Source organism: Ornithodoros turicata, unplaced genomic scaffold, assembly GCF_037126465.1.
Source record: "Ornithodoros turicata isolate Travis unplaced genomic scaffold, ASM3712646v1 Chromosome11, whole genome shotgun sequence".
Lineage (NCBI taxonomy): Eukaryota > Metazoa > Arthropoda > Arachnida > Ixodida > Argasidae > Ornithodoros > Ornithodoros turicata.
This window is the reverse complement of record NW_026999295.1, coordinates 3,930,183-3,949,304: the sequence shown is the minus strand read 5'-3', so window position 1 is coordinate 3,949,304 and position 19,122 is coordinate 3,930,183. Positions and strand designations below refer to the sequence as shown.

Here is a 19,122-nt window from a genome sequence, read left to right as displayed (position 1 = left end):
CAATGGCTGAGACTCGCCTGGTCATCAACAAAATCGTGAGCAAACCCATTGCACTGCAGAATTCAGTACGTCAAGGCTGCCCCATGTCCCCACTTCTGTTTGACTTATACTTAGAACCCCTGTGCCGAAACATAAACAAGTGTACTGACGTGCACGGTTATACACTTGGCAGCACAGAGATAAAGACGCTTGCGTATGCTGATGACCTGGCCGTGTTCGTCGTCGATAAGAAAAGCGTTGCCAAAGTCATGGAAATTGTCGAAGGGTACTGTGAAGCATCAGGGGCACAACTAAACAAGGATAACTCTGTCGGTGTATGGGCAGGCGAGTGGGGATCCAAGCCGAAGGAATATGAGGGCATGACATGGCAGACAAGCCTACCAAAGTATTTGGGGGTGCCTTTGGAGGATAGTATCAATACGAACCATGTGTGGAAGACGGTAGCGGACAAGGTGCGTAAGCAGGCTTTCACGTGGAAACCAAGCGAATTGTCTATATTTCAGCGAGCAAAAGTCTGCAATATCTTTCTGGTTGCCAGGGTTGTGTATTTACTGCATGTTATCCCGTGTGCTCGCAAGAACATTCATGTGCTTCACAGGATTTTTGCAACTTTGATATGGTGCTCCAAATTTGAGCCAACGCGACGAGAAAACCTGTTCAAAAGTGTTATAGACGGTGGACTCGGACTACATCATTTGTTTGTAAAACAGATTGTTATGAGACTGTTCTTTCTCAGGAACGCTTCCCATCCTGTTTTGAGAATCATGTTACAGTGTGTGATTGGAGAGCACCTGCCATGCATAGCGGTTTCTGTAGTGAAACTGAAGACTAAACTTCGTGGATTTTATAGTGAGGTTGTAGGATGTGTTAAGTTTTTGCTTTGTAGATATTCTGTGCAATATGTTTTTGAAGTCGACAGAAAACGACTGGCAAGTGATCTTATCGATTCCTTATTTCCAACACCTCTGTATCGCGCGGTATCGCAAGAAGGGAAAGGGAAAGATGTTTTCTGCCGTGTAACCAAGATGCCAATTAGAGCGGATTTGAAGACTTTCTTCTTCCGACTTCATGCAGGTATTCTTCCTGTTAAGGCGTGGCTTGCATCAAAAGGGATTTTTGTATCGTGGACTGTTAATTGTCGCTTCTGTAATGTGCCTGAGACGATTGACCACGTATTTCTGTACTGCAATGAGGCTATGTTTTTTTGGGACGACTTACAACAAAAGCTGAAAAAGACACTGTATTTAAATGAGCATACAATTAGGTTTTTGCCATTGGCTAGTGGGATAGATACCAGGATGTGACTGGGAGTCACCTACAGTGTTCAACATAATTTTCCATTATGTGACGTGTACGAATGTATAAGACTTGTGAAATAAAAGGAAAAAAAAACGTCGGTGGTATAGTGGCTAGCATAGCTGCCTTCCAAGCAGTTGACCCGGCTTCGATTCCCGGCCGACGCACGATCCACTCCCTTTTGTGTATTATTCTATATCTAGGCAATTAAATTCTGTGTGGATTAAGATGCCCGAAAGGAGAACGGGAAGTGTTTCTGCTCGCGGGTCACGTCGGTGGTATAGTGGCTAGCATAGCTGCCTTCCAAGCAGTTGGCCCGGCTTCGATTCCCCGCCGACGCACGATCCACTCCCTTTTGTGTATTATTCTATATCTAGGCAATTAAATTCTGTGTGGATTAAGATGCCCGAAAGGAGAACGGGAAGTGTTTCTGCTCGCGGGTCACGTCGGTGGTATAGTGGCTAGCATAGCTGCCTTCCAAGCAGTTGGCCCGGCTTCGATTCCCCGCCGACGCACGATCCACTCCCTTTTGTGTATTATTCTATATCTAGGCAATTAAATTCTGTGTGGATTAAGATGCCCGAAAGGAGAACGGGAAGTGTTTCTGCTCGCGGGTCACGTCGGTGGTATAGTGGCTAGCATAGCTGCCTTCCAAGCAGTTGGCCCGGCTTCGATTCCCCGCCGACGCACGATCCACTCCCTTTTGTGTATTATTCTATATCTAGGCAATTAAATTCTGTGTGGATTAAGATGCCCGAAAGGAGAACGGGAAGTGTTTCTGCTCGCGGGTCACGTCGGTGGTATAGTGGCTAGCATAGCTGCCTTCCAAGCAGTTGGCCCGGCTTCGATTCCCCGCCGACGCACGATCCACTCCCTTTTGTGTATTATTCTATATCTAGGCAATTAAATTCTGTGTGGATTAAGATGCCCGAAAGGAGAACGGGAAGTGTTTCTGCTCGCGGGTCACGTCGGTGGTATAGTGGCTAGCATAGCTGCCTTCCAAGCAGTTGACCCGGCTTCGATTCCCGGCCGACGCACGATCCACTCCCTTTTGTGTATTATTCTATATCTAGGCAATTAAATTCTGTGTGGATTAAGATGCCCGAAAGGAGAACGGGAAGTGTTTCTGCTCGCGGGTCACGTCCGTGGTATAGTGGCTAGCATAGCTGCCTTCCAAGCAGTTGACCCGGCTTCGATTCCCGGCCGACGCACGATCCACTCCCTTTTGTGTATTATTCTATATCTAGGCAATTAAATTCTGTGTGGATTAAGATGCACGAAAGGAGAACGGGAAGTGTTTCTGCTCGCGGGTCACGTCGGTGGTATAGTGGCTAGCATAGCTGCCTTCCAAGCAGTTGACCCGGCTTCGATTCCCGGCCGACGCACGATCCACTCTCTTTTGTGTATTCTATATCTAGGAAATTAAATTCTCTGTGGATTAAGATGCCCGAAAGGAGAACGGGAAGTGTTTCTGCTCGCGGGTCACGTCGGTGGTATAGTGGCTAGCATAGCTGCCTTCCAAGCAGTTGACCCGGCTTCGATTCCCGGCCGACGCACGATCCACTCTCTTTTGTGTATTATATATCTAGGAAATTAAATTCTCTGTGGATTAAGATGCCCGAAAGGAGAACGGGAAGTGTTTCTGCTCGCGGGTCACGTCGGTGGTATAGTGGCTAGCATAGCTGCCTTCCAAGCAGTTGACCCGGCTTCGATTCCCGGCCGACGCACGATCCACTCTCTTTTGTGCATTCTATATCTAGGAAATTAAATTCTCTGTGGATTAAGATGCCCGAAAGGAGAACGGGAAGTGTTTCTGCTCGCGGGTCACGTCGGTGGTATAGTGGCTAGCATAGCTGCCTTCCAAGCAGTTCACCCGGCTTCGATTCCCGGCCGACGCACGATCCACTCTCTTTTGTGTATTCTATATCTAGGAAATTAAATTCTCTGTGGATTAAGATGCCCGAAAGGAGAACGGGAAGTGTTTCTGCTCGCGGGTCACGTCGGTGGTATAGTGGCTAGCATAGCTGCCTTCCAAGCAGTTGACCCGGCTTCGATTCTTGGCCGACGCACGATCCACTCTCTTTTGTGTATTCTATATCTAGGCAATTAAATTCTGTGTGGGTTAAGATGCCCGAAAGGAGAACGGGAAGTGTTTCTGCTCGCGGGTCACGTCGGTGGTATAGTGGCTAGCATCGATTCCACTTCCGGCGCTTGTGCTAACCGGTTGTGTGCGACATGAGCTCTGTTGGAGCGGCTGTTACGGCTAACCCTAGCCGGGATGAATCGTCTACTGTGCCTCGGAAGTCCTACAGGATGATTATGCCTACGTTACCAAAAGGCGAAATTTCACGTAACACTGTTTTTCTGCACGCGGACCCTGATGGGAGGCCGTATAAAGTTCAAGACTTCATAGCCCCTCTTGGAGTGGCAGTGAACAAGGCGGACATCGCGGGATTCGGTTCGTACCTCTTCAATCATGTGTGGGTGGTTACCTTCCACTCGGAGACGACAAAAGAGAAATTCCGGCAACTTGGCGAACTGGTAGTCAAAGGAAGACGGTGTGTTGTGGTGGACCCAAATTCCAATGACGTTACGTTTAAACTGCATTGGCTGCCAACGAATGTGACTGACGAGGCGGTTCGTCGTTGCCTGTCATTGTACGGGAAGGTTACAGATATCGTGCGGGAAAAGTGGAACTGTGCGGGTCTGGAGGGGGTGGAGACGACGACACGTTCCGTCACCGTGCAGCTTCACGATGGTGTAACTTCGGAGAGCATCCCATACCAACTGAGGATAATGGGTGTGACAGTGCTGGTGTCGGTCCCTGGAAAACCTCCCCTCTGCCTACGATGTAAACAGGTAGGCCATATACGCAGTCAGTGTCGCACAGACTACTGTCGTAGCTGTAAGGGCTACGGCCATCTAACGGAAGACTGTGTCCGCTCCTATGCTTCGATGACAAAGGGCACGTCGAGGAAAAGTAACGAGGAGATGGTAATGGACATTCAATATACTGAGGCGACCTTGCAAAGTGAAAAGGAAAAATACCCGCACACAGAAGAAAGTGGTCCACCGCAAGGAAACTCATCGATAGGACTTCAAGAAGAGGAGGGAAATGTTTCGCACAAAGACAAAAGGACAGATGAACAACGAAAGATGGACTGCTCACAGGAGTCGACCGGAAAAAGGAAAGGTGCTGAAATTGAGAAAACTTTGGACAGATCCGTTGAAAGCCATTTGGGAAAATCTGATATTACTGGGAAGAAGAAAGTAAAGCAGGTTCAGGTGCTGGAGAGGCAGCTGCCCCTTCAAGAGGTTGGGTTGTCACAACTGGACGACCCAGGTTTCTTCTAATGGTAAACAGCATTGCGATTGTCGGCCGAGATAGCAGTATGATAAGAAAGAAGAAAATAAAACTTGCAACACTTAATGTCGTCAGCCTGATATCAAGCAGACGGAAGCACTGGATTGGAAACATGTTAGCTGCTGAAAAGGTCGACGTGGCATGCTTTCAAGAAACTAAAATTGCAACGATAGAGCAAGAAAGAGAACTTGTTAATTTTTTCCAGTCAAGATTCTGGTGTTATTGCTCGTCGGCGATAGGAGGAAGTGCGGGTACTCTCATTCTTATTAGGAAGAAAGCAGGCTTGGTGGTGGTGGACTGCGTGCTGGACGAGAGCGGACGGCTGTGCGTGGTAGATTTTTTGTTCCGGCAAAATATGATACGGCTTATTTCTGTATATGCACCCAATGAACCTACGGAAAGAAAAGACTTCTTCGCGTCACTGAGTCAGTTTGTGAACGTATCATGGGACGTCATATTGTGTGGGGACTTTAACTGTGTTCTCAAGAAAGCGGACTGCAGTTACAGGCAGGTAAAGAGTGACGTGAGCAGAAAGGAGCTGATAAAACTCACAACGAATGCCGACCTGACCGACGTCGGGGAAAAAATGCCCGGAGGTAATATCGAATTTACGCATTTTCAAGGAACCTCCCATGCAAGGCTCGACAGGTTCTATACATCGGGGCTGCTTCTCCCTATGATTGGAAACTACCAAGTAAAGCCACAGTTTTTTTCGGACCACTCTTTAGTTAGCATGACAGTTCAACGTCAGAACCGTACAAGCAGTGTAGGAAAAGAGAGCAGAACCTGCTGGAAGATGAATGAGAGTATACTGGAGGAAGAAAGTTTCTGCGACAAGATGAGAAGTATGATAGAAGAATATCAGAAAGAAGGAAATGTCAATGCCGTGACCTGGGAAGAATTTAAGCATGCGTTAAGGAAAGAAGCCATTGAATATTCACAAATAAGAGCCTTCGAAAGGAATCAGCGGATAAGGGATCTGATGCGGACACTGACGTCTTTGGCAGAGGTTGAGTGTAAACACCCAGGCTTCTTTAAAGAAGACATCAAGAAAGTTAAGGAAGAAATTCAGAAACTGTTTGAAGAGAAACACCGTGGAGCGCTCATACGAAGTAGGGTGCAGACACTAGCACGCGAAGAAACACCATTTACGATTTTCCGGTTTAAGGAGCGTGAACGAGCAGAGGGCAACGCTATCAAGTTTATTGATACAGGCGAGCGCATCGTCAAGGAGGATAACGAGATTGAAGATATCTTTTATAAACATTACCTCAGCCTTTTTCAAGAGAAGGACAGTGACCGGAAGCAGTACGAAATCTGGTTACAAGGTTTACCAACAGTAGATGAGGAATGTATGGAAACGAACAACGCAGAAATAACGGAAGCAGAAATCACCAAGGTCATCAAAAAATTAGGAAGAAATAAGTCTCCTGGGATTGACGGGTTTGGAGCAGGTTTTTACAAGGTGTTTTCTGAGCAGATATGCAGTATACTGAAAATTGTGTACGACGACATTTTAAGAAGAGGAATGTTACCGCCAAGCATGAGACAGTCACTCACGGTCCTGATTCCAAAAAAGAGAGAGGGCAAGAAGAACCCATCCGTCACTGACTACCGACCCATTAGTCTTCTGTGCACGGACTACAAAATCTTAGCAAAAATTCTGGCGGGCAGACTCGAAACAGCACTTCGGGGAATTATTGGAAATCATCAACCATACGGTCTCCACGGCAGATCCATTGCCAGAAACCTCCACGTAATGAGAACAGTCTGTGAAATAGCCAACTGTACTTCTCAGCAGTTTGCAGTGCTCCAGACGGATCTCAGGCAAGCCTTCGATAGAGTTAACCACGGATTCCTCTTTGCTGTTCTACAGCATTGTCGGGTAGGGGACTATCTGAGTAGGTGGACCAAGATATGTTATAATGAAGTCACCACTCGGCTTTTGGTAAACGGAAAGCTCGGAAAAAGCATACCGATCCGGTCCTCCGTCAGACAAGGCTGCCCACTTTCACCCATTCTGTTTGCCATGTACCTCGAACCCCTGTGCCGCAAGCTAGCTATGAACAAGAACATTAGAGGTGTAGTGATCGGTGCAGAGCACGTCAACGTTCTGGCATATGCGGACGACGTCGCAATAATCTGCTCATCGAAACTGCAAGTATGTGAAGCTGTAGGTACCATTCAAGAATTCACTAAGGTTTCTGGAGCTGAGTTGAACTTGAGGAAATCAACAGGAGCCTGGCTAGGGAATTGGACATATACACCGGAGCAGTTCATGCAAATCACCTGGACCACAAGCATTGGAAAATACTTGGGTATTGCCTTCAACGGGCAGGGTACCTTAAACATGTGGTGGACACAAAAAATGAACCTTCTACGTGGAAGTCTGGTCCCCTGGCAAAGCAGATACTTGTCTTTCAGCAACAGGGCATACGTTTGCAATGCAGTGTTGTACCCTGCTGTACTTTACGCAGCTCAGTGTACTAGCATTGATCAACGCTTCCAAGCAAAGTTCCACAGGATTTGTGCGACTTTCATTTGGCGTTCGTCTATGGAAAGCATGAGACGTTCAAACCTCTTCCTTAACCTGAAGCAAGGTGGCATAGGCCTCGTAAACCTAACGATCAAGATAAGAGTGCAAAGATTCTTTTACTTCAGAGAACAGAAAGATCCGTTCCTTAGAGCAGCACTTCAAGTTCTAGGCGGCGTATACCTCAGGAAGTGGACAGTAACATCTGAAGATAGAAGCCACCACATTCACTCTTTAACTTTCTATAAAGAAATAGCAAGTGCAATATCCTTTTTTGAGGACCTCTTCTCACAGGATTATCTCGTATCTGTTTCAAGGAAAAGACTGTATTGGGACACTATAGCTAAAGTTACGCCAACTCCGTTGTATAGACAGTGTAAGCCACCCTACGGCTCACAAGACGTGCTCAGGAAAGTGAGAAGGCTAATGATCCCAACAGGGTCAAAGGATTTCTTCTTTCGGTTCCATTGGGAGGTCTTACCGGTTAAAACCTGGATGAGACGGAAAGGCTTCATAGTTCCCTGGTCCCTTAACTGCGTTGTGTGCCCCGAGGAAGAGGAGACTCTCATTCATGTGTTCTTGCTGTGTAAAAGAGCCATACAATTTTGGGGTGCATTCAGGAATTTCATTGACGTGGACATAAATCTGCACTGGACTCGCATGAAGTTTCTGCATTTTGGTGACACACTGGACAGTTTTTTAATTCTTGCACTACATTCCCTCTGGAGCTATCGCATGGACTATGTTGAATGTCGTGAAGGAAACGGAACGGCGTGGGAGAAGTTTGTGCAAAAGGTGTTATGGACAATTACTGTGCTACCAAACGAGGACTTGGTGGGTTTGTGGGCCGAGGTCCAAAGCAAGATCGAACGCGGTGAAGGCAACCTCAGTTGCCAGGTGTATGGTAGGAGAGGAGCAACTCGTTTGTAAGGCGGAAGCCAGCAAGGAACCGGAAGAAATGTAGGGGGGTTTTACATATTTTAGTAATAATAAAAACGTTAAAAAAAAGGTATAGTGGCTAGCATAGCTGCCTTCCAAGCAGTTGACCCGGCTTCGATTCCCGGCCGACGCACGATCCACTCTCTTTTGTGTATTCTATATCTAGGCAATTAAATTCTGTGTGGATTAAGATGCCCGAAAGGAGAACGGGAAGTGTTTCTGCTCGCGGGTCACGTCGGTGGTATAGTGGCTAGCATAGCTGCCTTCCAAGCAGTTGACCTGGCTTCGATTCCCGGCCGACGCACGATCCACTCTCTTTTGTGTATTCTATATCTAGGCAATTAAATTCTGTGTGGATTAAGATGCCCGAAAGGAGAACGGGAAGTGTTTCTGCTCGCGGGTCACGTCGGTGGTATAGTGGCTAGCATAGCTGCCTTCCAAGCAGTTGACCCGGCTTCGATTCCCGGCCGACGCACGATCCACTCTCTTTTGTGTATTCTATATCTAGGAAATTAAATTCTCTGTGGATTAAGATGCCCGAAAGGAGAACGGGAAGTGTTTCTGCTCGCGGGTCACGTCGGTGGTATAGTGGCTAGCATAGCTGCCTTCCAAGCAGTTGACCCGGCTTCGATTCCCGGCCGACGCACGATCCACTCTCTTTTGTGTATTCTATATCTAGGCAATTAAATTCTGTGTGGATTAAGATGCCCGAAAGGAGAACGGGAAGTGTTTCTGCTCGCGGGTCACGTCGGTGGTATAGTGGCTAGCATAGCTGCCTTCCAAGCAGTTGACCTGGCTTCGATTCCCGGCCGACGCACGATCCACTCTCTTTTGTGTATTCTATATCTAGGCAATTAAATTCTGTGTGGATTAAGATGCCCGAAAAGAGAACGGGAAGTGTTTCTGCTCGCGGGTCACGTCGGTGGTATAGTGGCTAGCATAGCTGCCTTCCAAGCAGTTGACCCGGCTTCGATTCCCGGCCGACGCACGATCCACTCTCTTTTGTGTATTCTATATCTAGGCAATTAAATTCTGTGTGGATTAAGATGCCCGAAAGGAGAACGGGAAGTGTTTCTGCTCGCGGGTCACGTCGGTGGTATAGTGGCTAGCATAGCTGCCTTCCAAGCAGTTGACCTGGCTTCGATTCCCGGCCGACACACGATCCACTCCGTTTTGTGTATTATTCTATATCTAGGCAATTAAATTCTGTGTGGATTAAGATGCCCGAAAGGAGAACGGGAAGTGTTTCTGCTCGCGGGTCACGTCGGTGGTATAGTGGCTAGCATAGCTGCCTTCCAAGCAGTTGACCCGGCTTCGATTCCCGGCCGACACACGATCCACTCCTTTTTGTGTATTATTCTATATCTAGGCAATTAAATTCTGTGTGGATTAAGATGCCCGAAAGGAGAACGGGAAGTGTTTCTGCTCGCGGGTCACGTCGGTGGTATAGTGGCTAGCATAGCTGCCTTCCAAGCAGTTGACCCGGCTTCGATTCCCGGCCGACGCACGATCTACTCTCTTTTGTGTATTCTATATCTAGGCAATTAAATTCTGTGTGGATTAAGATGCCCGAAAGGAGAACGGGAAGTGTTTCTGCTCGCGGGTCACGTCGGTGGTATAGTGGCTAGCATAGCTGCCTTCCAAGCAGTTGACCTGGCTTCGATTCCCGGCCGACGCACGATCCACTCTCTTTTGTGTATTCTATATCTAGGCAATTAAATTCTGTGTGGATTAAGATGCCCGAAAGGAGAACGGGAAGTGTTTCTGCTCGCGGGTCACGTCGGTGGTATAGTGGCTAGCATAGCTGCCTTCCAAGCAGTTGACCTGGCTTCGATTCCCGGCCGACGCACGATCCACTCTCTTTTGTGTATTCTATATCTAGGCAATTAAATTCTGTGTGGATTAAGATGCCCGAAAGGAGAACGGGAAGTGTTTCTGCTCGCGGGTCACGTCGGTGGTATAGTGGCTAGCATAGCTGCCTTCCAAGCAGTTGACCTGGCTTCGATTCCCGGCCGACACACGATCCACTCCGTTTTGTGTATTATTCTATATCTAGGCAATTAAATTCTGTGTGGATTAAGATGCCCGAAAGGAGAACGGGAAGTGTTTTTGCTCGCTGGTTGCGTCGGTGGTATAGTGGCTAGCACAGCTGCCATCCAAGCAGTTGAACCGGGTTCGATTCCCGGCCGACGCACGGTTCACTCCTTTGATGTATTATTCGCTATCTAGGAAATTAAATTCTGTGTGGATTAAGATGTCCGAAAGGAGAACGGGAAGTGTTTTTGCTCGCTGGTCGCGTCGGTGGTATAGTGGCTAGCATAGCTGCCTTCCAAGCAGTTGACCCCGGTTCGATTCCCGGCCGACGCACGGTTCACTCCTTTCATGTATTATTCGCTATCTAGGAAATTAAATTCTGTGTGGATTAAGATGTCCGAAAGGAGAACGGGAAGTGTTTTTGCTCGCTGGTCGCGTAGGTGGTATAGTTGCTAGCATAGCTGCCTTCGAAGCAGTTGACCCCGGTTCGATTCCCGGCCGACGCACGGTTCACTCCTTTGATGTATTATTCGCTATCTAGGAAATTAAATTCTGTGTGGATTAAGATGTCCGAAAGGAGAACGGGAAGTGTTTTTGCTCGCTGGTCGCGTAGGTGGTATAGTGGCTAGCATAGCTGCCTTCCAAGCAGTTGACCCCGGTTCGATTCCCGGCCGACGCACGGTTCACTCCTTTGATGTATTATTCGCTATCTAGGAAATTAAATTCTGTGTGGATTAAGATGTCCGAAAGGAGAACGGGAAGTGTTTTTGCTCGCTGGTTGCGTCGGTGGTATAGAGGCTAGCACAGCTGCCATCCAAGCAGTTGAACCGGGTTCGATTCCCGGCCGACGCACGGTTCACTCCTTTGATGTATTATTCGCTATCTAGGAAATTAAATTCTGTGTGGATTAAGATGTCCGAAAGGAGAACGGGAAGTGTTTTTGCTCGCTGGTCGCGTCGGTGGTATAGTGGCTAGCATAGCTGCCTTCCAAGCAGTTGACCCGGGTTCGATTCCCGGCCGACGCACGGTTCACTCCTTTCATGTATTATTCGCTATCTAGGAAATTAAATTCTGTGTGGATTAAGATGTCCGAAAGGAGAACGGGAAGTGTTTTTGCTCGCTGGTCGCGTAGGTGGTATAGTTGCTAGCATAGCTGCCTTCCAAGCAGTTGACCCGGGTTCGACGCACGGTTCACTCCTTTGATGTATTATTCGCTATCTAGGAAATTAAATTCTGTGTGGATTAAGATGTCCGAAAGGAGAACGGGAAGTGTTTTTGCTCGCTGGTTGCGTCGGTGGTATAGAGGCTAGCACAGCTGCCATCCAAGCAGTTGAACCGGGTTCGATTCCCGGCCGACGCACGGTTCACTCCTTTGATGTATTATTCGCTATCTAGGAAATTAAATTCTGTGTGGATTAAGATGTCCGAAAGGAGAACGGGAAGTGTTTTTGCTCGCTGGTCGCGTCGGTGGTATAGTGGCTAGCATAGCTGCCTTCCAAGCAGTTGACCCGGGTTCGATTCCCGGCCGACGCACGGTTCACTCCTTTCATGTATTATTCGCTATCTAGGAAATTAAATTCTGTGTGGATTAAGATGTCCGAAAGGAGAACGGGAAGTGTTTTTGCTCGCTGGTCGCGTCGGGGGTATAGTGGCTAGCACAGCTGCCTTCCAAGCGGTTGTCCCGGGTTCGATTCCCAGCCAACGCACGGTTCACTTCTTTCATGTATAATTCGCTATCTAGGAAATTAAATTCTGTGTGGATTAAGATGTCCGAAAGGAGAACGGGAAGTGTTTTTGCTCGCTGGTCGCGTCGGGGGTATAGTGGCTAGCACAGCTGCCATCCAAGCAGTTGAACCGGGTTCGATTCTCGGCCGACGCACGGTTCACTCCTTTGATGTATTATTCGCTATCTAGGAAATTAAATTCTGTGTGGATTAAGATGTCCGAAAGGAGAACGGGAAGTGTTTTTGCTCGCTGGTCGCGTCGGTGGTATAGTGGCTAGCATAGCTGCCTTCCAAGCAGTTGACCCGGGTTCGACGCACGGTTCACTCCTTTGATGCATTATTCCCTATCTGGGAAATTAAATTCTGTGTGGATTAAGATGTCCGAAAGGAGAACGGGAAGTGTTTTTGCTCGCTGGTCGCGTCGGGGGTATAGTGGCTAGCACAGCTGCCTTCCAAGCAGTTGTCCCGGGTTCGATTCCCAGCCAACGCACGGTTCACTTCTTTCATGTATAATTCGCTATCTAGGAAATTAAATTCTGTGTGGATTAAGATGTCCGAAAGGAGAACGGGAAGTGTTTTTGCTCGCTGGTCGCGTCGGTGGTATAGTGGCTAGCATAGCTGCCTTCCAAGCAGTTGACCCGGGTTCGACGCACGGTTCACTCCTTTGATGCATTATTCCCTATCTGGGAAATTAAATTCTGTGTGGATTAAGATGTCCGAAAGGAGAACGGGAAGTGTTTTTGCTCGCTGGTCGCGTCGGGGGTATAGTGGCTAGCACAGCTGCCTTCCAAGCAGTTGTCCCGGGTTCGATTCCCAGCCAACGCACGGTTCACTTCTTTCATGTATAATTCGCTATCTAGGAAATTAAATTCTGTGTGGATTAAGATGTCCGAAAGGAGAACGGGAAGTGTTTTTGCTCGCTGGTCGCGTCGGTGGTATAGTGGCTAGCATAGCTGCCTTCCAAGCAGTTGACCCGGGTTCGACCCGGGTTCGACGCACGGTTCACTCCTTTGATGCATTATTCCCTATCTGGGAAATTAAATTCTGTGTGGATTAAGATGTCCGAAAGGAGAACGGGAAGTGTTTTTGCTCGCTGGTCGCGTCGGGGGTATAGTGGCTAGCACAGCTGCCTTCCAAGCAGTTGTCCCGGGTTCGATTCCCAGCCAACGCACGGTTCACTTCTTTCATGTATAATTCGCTATCTAGGAAATTAAATTCTGTGTGGATTAAGATGTCCGAAAGGAGAACGGGAAGTGTTTGTGCTCGCTGGTCGCGTCGGTGGTATAGGGGCTAGCATAGCTGCCTTCCAAGCAGTTGACCCGGGTTCGATTCCCAGCCGACGCACGGTTCACTTCTTTCATGTATTATTCGCTATCTAGGAAATTAAATTCTGTGTGGATTAAGATGCCCGAAAGGAGAACGGGAAGTGTTTTTGCACGCTGGTCGGCGTCGGTGGTATAGTGGCTAGCATAGCTGCCTTCCAAGCAGTTGACCCGGGTTCGATTCCAGGCCGACGCACGGTTCACTCCTTTCATGTATTATTCGCTATCTAGGAAATTAAATTCTGTGTGGATTAAGATGCCCGAAAGGAGAACGGGAAGTGTTTTTGCTTACCCGTAGCGTCGGTGGTATAGTGGCTAACGTAGCTGTCTTCCAAGCAGTTGACCCGGGTTTGATTCCCGTCCCGCGCACGATTCACTCTCTTTTGTGTATTGTTCTATATCTTGGAAATTAAATTGTGTGTGGATTAAGATGTCCGAAAGGAGAACGGGAAGTGTTTTTGCTCGCTGGTCGCGTCGGGGGTATAGTGGCTAGCACAGCTGCCTTCCAAGCAGTTGTCCCGGGTTCGATTCCCAGCCAACGCACGGTTCACTTCTTTCATGTATAATTCGCTATCTAGGAAATTAAATTCTGTGTGGATTAAGATGTCCGAAAGGAGAACGGGAAGTGTTTGTGCTCGCTGGTCGCGTCGGTGGTATAGGGGCTAGCATAGCTGCCTTCCAAGCAGTTGACCCGGGTTCGATTCCCAGCCGACGCACGGTTCACTTCTTTCATGTATTATTCGCTATCTAGGAAATTAAATTCTGTGTGGATTAAGATGCCCGAAAGGAGAACGGGAAGTGTTTTTGCACGCTGGTCGGCGTCGGTGGTATAGTGGCTAGCATAGCTGCCTTCCAAGCAGTTGACCCGGGTTCGATTCCAGGCCGACGCACGGTTCACTCCTTTCATGTATTATTCGCTATCTAGGAAATTAAATTCTGTGTGGATTAAGATGCCCGAAAGGAGAACGGGAAGTGTTTTTGCTTACCCGTAGCGTCGGTGGTATAGTGGCTAACGTAGCTGTCTTCCAAGCAGTTGACCCGGGTTTGATTCCCGTCCCGCGCACGATTCACTCTCTTTTGTGTATTGTTCTATATCTTGGAAATTAAATTGTGTGTGGATTATGATGCCCGAAAGGAGAAGGGGGAGTGTTTTTGCTCACCCGTCGCGTCAGTGGTATAGTTGCTAGCATAACTGCCTTCCAAGCAGTCGACCCGGGTTCGATTCCCGGCAGACGCACGAATCACTCTCTTTATGTATTATTCGCTATCAAAAATCCACCAGACCGGGTCTCATGTTTTTTGTATTTCACACCAGAACGGAAAATCAGACACGGATCTGGTGTTTTGGTGTGACCCGCTCTGATGGTGTGGCCTGGTCTAATGCCATCCGCAGTAATGTTCTGGCATGCAAGTGTGCTTTTGAAGTCAGCGTAACACATCTCTAAACTGATGTATGTATATGCATGTGGTTTGTATGTATCGTGTACTGACACTGATATCAGCAACCCTGCAGATGTTGCCAGGAACTGTGAAAGTGAACAAGAAAGCTTGATTAAAGCTAATGTATGTTTATAGACTTACTTCTTTATTTAGCTGTACTCAGGCAAGAGGTTGGACTGCACTTCACAAGCTGTAGTCTTGTTTCTTGATCTGCTTCGCCGCAGTTCACATGTCTTTTGAGTAAGTGTATCCTCAGGAGAAGAAAATAGTGGAGGAGTCACAGCTGCAAATGCAGATATTTGTTTGCTTTGACTTAATGAACGTCGAAGAAAGGACTACGAAGCTTATGTGAAATAAAGAACACAAAACTTCTGCAAAATTTGTAATAACCACAAAAAGTAACTCCTGCACCACAGGATGTCAAGACTACAAACTCGTATATACACAATGGATCACAAAACCACAAAAATGCCTAGAGTGAGCCAAAATCAGCTTGAGTGCCCCAATTACAGGGGGGGACAGACAATCAGCCACGCTAACATATTCTCTCTTACGTCTTTCTCACTATCTCTCGCATCCAAACACAAGGCAGGGCAACTTGTAAACGACGTAAACAACGAGAATTGGCCGAGGTAGACCACAATTAGGGACGAGCCTCAAATGCTCAGAAATTAACGTATTCTAACAACTCAAGGCAAAGAGCAGCTGACAGCAGGAATCGAATCTGTGTCTTCTGATCTTCGGTCAGAGGTGTAGCGGTTAGGACATCTGACTGGAGATCAGAAGACCAAGGTTCGAGACTAAGGACCCCCTCCCCATCGTCACGAGCTGACTGTTTCAAAATAAAAGCGGGTGTTAGAAGGCGATTGTCCCTGTCGTTTAGTCCTGTTGTGGTTCCACTACGTCTTAATTGGATCCTAACCAGCTTGATCATGTTAGTACTCTCTCTGAGAAAAGACTGCATGTACGTTGTATGGCCGCAGTTGGGTCGACACAGGCTCACTTCTATTGGCAAATTCAGTTGGCCATTACACTTACCCAAATCGTCAAGCTCATAGAATGGAGTGCAATGACCTGGTTCTTCAATGTTGTTTGCGCATTCCAATAATGACACTGCTTGTTTAGAGGCAGGTGCTTCAAACTGGTGCTGTCCTAGCGCTTTTTCTTGGAACGCATCCTTTGGCTCCTCCGTGACATATGAATGGCATTTATCCTGCGCAACTGCTAAGACAGTTCAATACTCCCATCCGGAGCAGAATGACACATGCAGCATGGTCATCTAAAGTTCTGCTGACACCACGTTTGTGCCCATCTATTACCTTTGTGTATTTTTGATTATTACACTTGTATTTTTAACTGCCAGACACTTCATAATCACGCTACAGTATGTTTAGTGTGGAGACATAAACATGGTGTAAACGAACATTTTTGTATGGAAAAAGTAAGTTCAATTCAAAAGAACTTTCTGTGTGCGTCATCAGACAGCAAAGTTCCATACGTGGTTGGCAAAAACGTGGGGATATTTTTCACTTTTTTGTCCTTTTAAGTATCGCTCTCCTGAGTATGTAATTCTACAGTGGGGTCCCACTAAATGAGGGGGGTGGGGTTAGGTACAGTGCATCGTAGTTCTATCCCCCACGAGTTCTGTTAAAGGGGAGTCCACTGCATATTTTCCACTGACTTTGCCCATGTAGACTTGTGTGACACCATACTGGACATAGGACATAAACTCACCCTCGTAGCATTGATGGCGGGCAAAAGCTCACCAACTTCAGCAGCCAACAGTAAAATTTCTGCCATATTAGGACACATGCTATATGCGTGTGAAATACGTAAAAGACACTCCTGACCTAACCTTGGTCAGTCTCGACGGGTTCATATTCTACATGAACTGACCCACTCCCCAACGTGTGAAATATGTAAAATGCTCTTCTGACCTAACCTTGGTCAGTCTCGACAGGTGCCAAAAGCCAATTTTCCTCCTCAGCCAACTCAAAGAATGAGACTTGGATTGACCTGTCGTAAGGATTTTTATTAGTGGCCCCAGAATGTAACAAATAATGCAGTTGCAAAAGATGAGGCAAGCACTCCATGCCTACTATTAGCGGAAGCAGTAACAGAAACCAAATTGAACAGGTGCCAACAGAAACAAAAAGTCTCAGAGTAATTAAAACAAAAACGGCAAGTCTAAGCCTGCTGCTTACGGCCCGTTGAGCTGCGATTCCTGATGCAGAGGCTCACTGCGACTGCCGTAGATGATGCTGCTGTTTCTGACTACGTTGACGTTGATAAGGATGATGACGCGTGTGCAGCTATGACTGATGACGGTGTGATTGCTGCTGTTGCCTCCGATCATGTGCAGCAAGACGGTGCCGATGACGCCGGTGAGAAACAAGGCTTGGACATTGACACTTTGCGACCGCACTGACATTCTTCGAGCAGCGCAACAGCGTGGCTCAACTCTATGCAATTAGCAAAAGTTTGCAGGAATCGAGTGCCTACACTACTATGTAACAGCTATCATTGACGAGATTTCTGTGTTTTAATTAAACCTTGCTCTGTAGGACGTCTCTATTTGGTCGTTTCATTTATCTGGATGCCCCGGTATCCGGACGATTTCGCCGGGAACAGCACCGTCCGGATAAACGGGGGTCGACTGTACATCCATTACCCTTCTCTGCCTACTGTGTGGCTCGCCTGCTTTGGAGAAGTACTGCAGTAACTGCTCCTGCAGTTGCAGGTTCAGGTTTCAGAGACGGGTGTTTTCTTCATTTATTTCTTCCACCTCATCTTGGAGCTCCTTTTTGTCACCTCGTGATATGCCTTTTAGTAAGTCTTCCATTGCAGCACTTTTTGCAGCTGCTCGCATTTTCTTCAATTTTCTTTTTTTACCTTAAATGAAAAGTGGTCTGTTTAAATGCCTGTAGTAAGATGTAGTGTCGATTCCCTGAAGAAATGCTAGAAATTTGTAGTCTTCTCATAAGCTTCAGCTACATTTAAACCGTACGTGTTGCGGCGGTGCTTTTTCTTTCGCTGTGACGCGCTGCCGTCGGTCGACGATAAACTCATCAATTTCTTCTTTGCTGTCTAAAATTGAGGAAATAGCAAATCGTAAAATGACTAAGTTCTTCTCAAGTAACTATTGTGAACAATGAACTACAGCCAACGCAAGACGGATCTTGCACTTGTGAAACTACTGCTAGCTCTACTGTGCAACTGAAAGCTAACAATGCATGTGCATAGTAGCTCTTGCCATGTGTGGGCGGACGTGCCCAGCTTGTGATCAGGCACAAAGATTTGCAGTGCAAGCAGTTGACACTGAAGCTTCGCTGAGTGTGCCTCAAAAATACTGATATGCACAGAGGCAAGGTTCGCGGCAAGACTAAAGTTTTTCGACACGGCCAAAACGGCTTACCTGTCATGTGGAGCATTTCGGCTTCATAGTAGCCACCTTTCGTCTTCTCCTCGCCTTCCCAGTATACATCATAAACGGTGCCCGCATCGAAGTCATCGGCATGTTGTGGGTAAAATCCTTTCACATTTTTCGATGAAGTTACCTTCTTCACTTTGTCAAACATAAATCGAACATACACAAAGTATGGCGAAAGCGTCTCAACGTTTGTGCCATAAGTTGTCACAATGAAAACAAAACACAAATTCCAACTTTTTAAAGTTCATGCAACAAGCAAACACAAAAATGGCATAAGGGCCGGGTCCCATAGCTTTTATCGAGCAACATCAGCAGAGCAGCAGCGGCGCGGCAGCAGCAACTCGGCGACATGGCAGCAGAGCAGTCCTCTGCTGCTAAAGCAGCGCTGCTTGAGTCGTCCCGTAGCCTCGTTTTTAGTTTAGCGGCAGCAGTGGCGTAAAGGGCCAGAACGTGTTGGCAACCGTGTTATTGTTTACTTCTGATGGAAATGATGAAGTGCTTGTGCGGTGTATACCTACACCTACCATGTTACTGTGAACTCTAAAGTGAACTTGGAGGTACAGACAGATAAGGACGATGTTGCACACGCTTTTCTTGTGTACTGTTCATTCTGTACTGTGATTTGTATTCATTCTACAAAATCCATGGCGCCAGTGGGAACAGTCGATGACATACAACAAAACAGTCTCGCAACTCGATCGCATAAATGCACTAACGATGTGTAATCATGTGTTCGGTCGACTAATCATATGTTCCTTTTCGTGTCCAAGTTCCGTAGGACGTCAACATAGGACTGTGAGCATCGTGTTGCGTGAGTTGTTGCGTACTCTGATGGCACAGTAATTTTTCAGCGAAATGTTGTGTGATGTCACATTTTACACTTTAATTGTGCACAAACTACAAAATGCTCGCCTCGTTTTGTGAAATAAAACCTTCTGTGAGAACTGTTAGAAATAGAACCTCCTGCAACATTTCTTCCTTGTCCCCAAGTATGCAAGGCCATTGGGAACTGGCCCAATGCGACTTAAAACTGAAGCTGA

General features: G+C 47.2%; 2 non-coding genes across 2 annotated transcripts; both read left to right on the top strand.

The window, feature by feature from the left end:
* Positions 1–11,119: 11,119 nt before the first annotated feature.
* Positions 11,120–11,191, top strand: Trnag-ucc (transfer RNA glycine (anticodon UCC)). Its single transcript has one exon. It is a non-coding gene; the product is annotated as a tRNA-Gly (tRNA).
* A 436-nt stretch (positions 11,192–11,627) lies between these two features.
* On the top strand, positions 11,628–11,699 carry Trnag-ucc (transfer RNA glycine (anticodon UCC)). The gene has a single exon. It is a non-coding gene; the product is annotated as a tRNA-Gly (tRNA).
* Positions 11,700–19,122: the final 7,423 nt, after the last annotated feature.